The sequence below is a fragment of the Salvelinus sp. IW2-2015 genome, linkage group LG25 (genome assembly GCF_002910315.2).
Source record: "Salvelinus sp. IW2-2015 linkage group LG25, ASM291031v2, whole genome shotgun sequence".
Taxonomy (NCBI): Eukaryota; Metazoa; Chordata; class Actinopteri; order Salmoniformes; family Salmonidae; genus Salvelinus; species Salvelinus sp. IW2-2015.
This window is the reverse complement of record NC_036865.1, coordinates 14,075,864-14,079,692: the sequence shown is the minus strand read 5'-3', so window position 1 is coordinate 14,079,692 and position 3,829 is coordinate 14,075,864. Positions and strand designations below refer to the sequence as shown.

General features: G+C 45.5%; 1 pseudogene; it reads left to right on the top strand.

The window, feature by feature from the left end:
• The window catches only part of LOC111951711 (regulating synaptic membrane exocytosis protein 1-like), an 80,028-nt pseudogene that overhangs the window by 24,630 nt on the left and 51,569 nt on the right, over window positions 1-3,829 (top strand).

The window sequence follows — 3,829 nt, the reverse complement described above, 5'->3', positions numbered from 1 at the left end:
GGAGAAAGGTGGAGAGAGAAAGGGAGAGAAAGGAGAGAGAGAGAGAGAGAGAAAGGGAGAGAAGGGGAGAGAGAGAAAGGGAGAGAAAGGGAGAGAGAGAAGAGATGAGAGAGAATAGAGAGAGAGAGAGAGAGATTTGTAATGTCTTTATTGTTTTGAAACTTCTGTATATGTAATGTTTACTGTAATTTGTATTGTTTATTTCACTTTTGTATAATATCTACCTCACTTGCTTTGGCAATGTTAACACATGTTTCCCATGCCAATAAAGCCCCTTGAATTGAAATTGAATTGAGAGAGGAGAGAGAGAGAGAGGAGAGAGAGAGAGAGAGAGAGAGGAGAGAGAGAGAGAGAGAGAGAGAGAGAGAGAAAGGGAGAGAGAGAGAGGGTTCGAAAACAGCTGTTCCGGGACAAGGTAGTACATAAGACCTCGCCAAAGTATTTGAAACATTAACTCTCCAGCATTAATTGTCTTTATTGTCACTGTAGGACGAACATTTTTTGCCAAAATGTATTTAAGTAAGCTCCTGAAGTTTCATAAGTACATGTTCGTTAATGGGACATGGCAGCTTTTTTTCATTTCCTGAAACCTTTCTGTATATTGCATGACATATAATAAGCATGACACCGTTGCAGGACGTTTAAAGAGTATATAAATCTGCCAGCGCATTGCGCACAGAGCACCCAGTGGCAGCAAAGCACAATTGCAAGTTTTGATTTCCTTCTAACACTACAAAACAGTCTGTCTCGCAACTGCACCCACCTGACACTGCTGAACCACACCAAAATACGAGACAGGATTCACAGACCCAGTACACTCACTGAGCCACCAAGCTGAATGAACCACGTACAGCTATTACTGATGCATTGAAGTAGACTCTTTGGAAAACAGCCATACGCTAATAGGAATGCTTATAGTATGTGTCATAATACATATTAACACCTATGTATGTTTTATGAATGCATCTGTAGCCTTAAGTCATGTATAAGCGCTGTTAATGTGCAGTTATAAATGCTTGTAGACAAGATCAATTCAAAACAGGTTTGTAGCTTCATCCATAATACATTATAAACACATATCATATTTACATCACAAACAGAGGCAGATAGATCTTTCAAAATACTTGTAACATCCAAATACTATAGGAGAGAGAGAGGAGAGAAAGAGAGAGAGAGGAGAGAGAGGAGAGAGAGAGAGAGAGAGAGAGAGGAGAGAGAGAGAGGAGAGAGGAGAGAGAGGGAGAGAGAGAGGAGAGAGAGAGAGAGAGAGAGAGAGAGAGAGAGAAGAGAGAGAGAGAGGAGAGAGAGAGAGAGGAAGACTGACTGGGAACTGACGTGACTGACTGACTGACTGACTGACGTGACTGACTGACTGACTGTACTGACTGACTGACTGACTGACTGACTGGACTGACTGACTGACTGACTGACTGACTGGACTGACTGGACTGACTTGACTGACTGACTGACTGACTGACTGACTGGACTGACTGACTGACTGACTGACTGACTGACTGACTGACTGACTGACTGATCTGACTGACTGACTGACTGACTGACTGGACTGACTGACTGGACTGACTGACTGACTGACTGACTGACTTGACTGACTGACTGACTGACTGACTGACTGGACTGACTGACTGACTGACTGACTGACTGACTGTGTGACTGACTGACTGACTGACTGACTGACTGTGACTGACTGAACTGACTGATGACTGACTGCTACTGACTGACTGACTGACTGACTGACTGACTGACTGACTGGACTGACTGACTGACCTGACTGACTGACTGACTGACTGACTGACTGACTGACTGACTGGACTGACTGACTGACTGACTGACTGACTGACTGACTGACTGACTGACTGACTGACTGGACTGACTGACTGACTGACTGACTGACGATGACTGACTGACTGGACTGACTGACTGACGACTGACTGGACTGACTGACTGACTGACTGACTGACTGACTGACTGATGACTGACTGACTGACTGACTGACTGACTGACTGACTGACTGAGCTGACCTGACTACTGAACTGAGGTGATCAGTCCTTGGTTCCAAATATTGGGGAAGATGCCAGAGCTAAGGACGATGTTAAAGAGTTTTAATATAGCCAATTGGAATTTGTTGTCTGCATATTTGATCATTTCATTAAGGATACCATCAACACCACAGGCCTTTTTGGGTTGGAGGGTTTTTATTTTGTCCTGTAACTCTCTCTCTCTCTACCGAATCTGATGTCTCGACCTCTGAATTCTCGGCTATGAAAAGCTAACTGACATTTACTCCTGAGGTGCTGATCTGTTGCACCCTCTACAACCACTGTGATTATTATTTGACCCTGCTGATCATCTATGAACGTTTGAACATCTTGAAGAACGATCTAGCCTTAACGATCTAGCCTTAAACTAATGTACTCTTATAGTTTCCACCCGGCACAGCCAGAAGAGGACTGGCCACCCCTCAGAGCCTGGTTCCTTTCTAGGTTTCTTCCTAGGTTCCTGCCTTTCTAGGGAATTTTTGCCACCGTGCTTCTACATCTGCGTTGCTTGCTGTTTTGGGGTTTTTGGCTGGGTTTCTGTATAGGTACTTTATGACAACCCCTGATGTAAAAAGGCTTTTATAAATACATTTTGATTTGATTTGATTTAGCTAACTTTGTACCTTTCCTTCCTTCCTGTTCTCTCAGAGGTATCCAGCAGCAGATGTCGAGCTACAGGGAGACGGTGCGGCGGGTGGGGGAGGAGACGCGCCGGCAGACCACCACGGGCCAGCACCGGGACGACGCTCCCACCTGTGGCATCTGCCACAAGACCAAGTTTGCTGACGGCTGTGGCAGCCTCTGCTCTTACTGCCAGACCAAGTTTTGTGCCCGCTGCGGAGGGAGGGTGTCCTTGCGCACCAACAGTGTAAGAGAAACTTGTAGACACACACACACAAATACACACAAAATCGCCCCTGTTTACTCCACTTTCACCGACGGTGTGTAGTCTAAGCAGGGGCAAAGGTGTTTGTGCTCAGGTGGAGGAAATGTGCTGGGCCAGAATAGCTATTTGTGTGTGTGTGTGTGTGGTGTGTGTGTGTGTGGTGTGTGTGTGTGTGTGTTGTGTATAACTTTACTATCCTTTGGGTTCCAAAAGTACTCACAAGGATAGTAAAACAAGAAGAAAAAAAGAAAGGAAACATGCTATTTTAAATCTTAGGGGTTAGGTTTAGGGTTAGGGTTACAATTAGAATTACAATTAGGGTTAGGGTTGAGGATTAGGATTTGGGGTTAAGGTTAGGGGTTAGGGGAAAATAGGATTTTGAATGGTAATAAATGTTTTGTTCCCACTTGTATTGTAAAACCAATGTGTGTGTGTGTTGTGGTGTGGTGTGTGTGTGTGTGTGTGTGTGTGTGTGTGTGTGTGTGTGTTGTGTGTGTGTGGTGGTGTGTGTGTGTGTGTTGTGTGTGGTGTGTGGTGTGTTTGTGTTTTTGTGTGTTCTTTCAGTGCATGCATATATGTATGTGGGGAGGAGGAGGTTGATCATTAAATATCACACTTGTGGGTGGCTGGGTGGGCTTCCTGCATGGGGCCACCCCCCTACCCAACATGTCTGTAGCCCAGGCTCAACCCCAGGGTGGAACACAGAGACCCCCCTGCCGCCAGTCCGGTCTAATACCAATTAACCTTTACCAGCCTCACCTGGGTCATGCACTGCTGCAAGAATACAACCACAACACACACACACACATACGCAAGCACGCACGAAACACACACACACACACTACACACACACACACACACACACACACCACACACACACCCCACA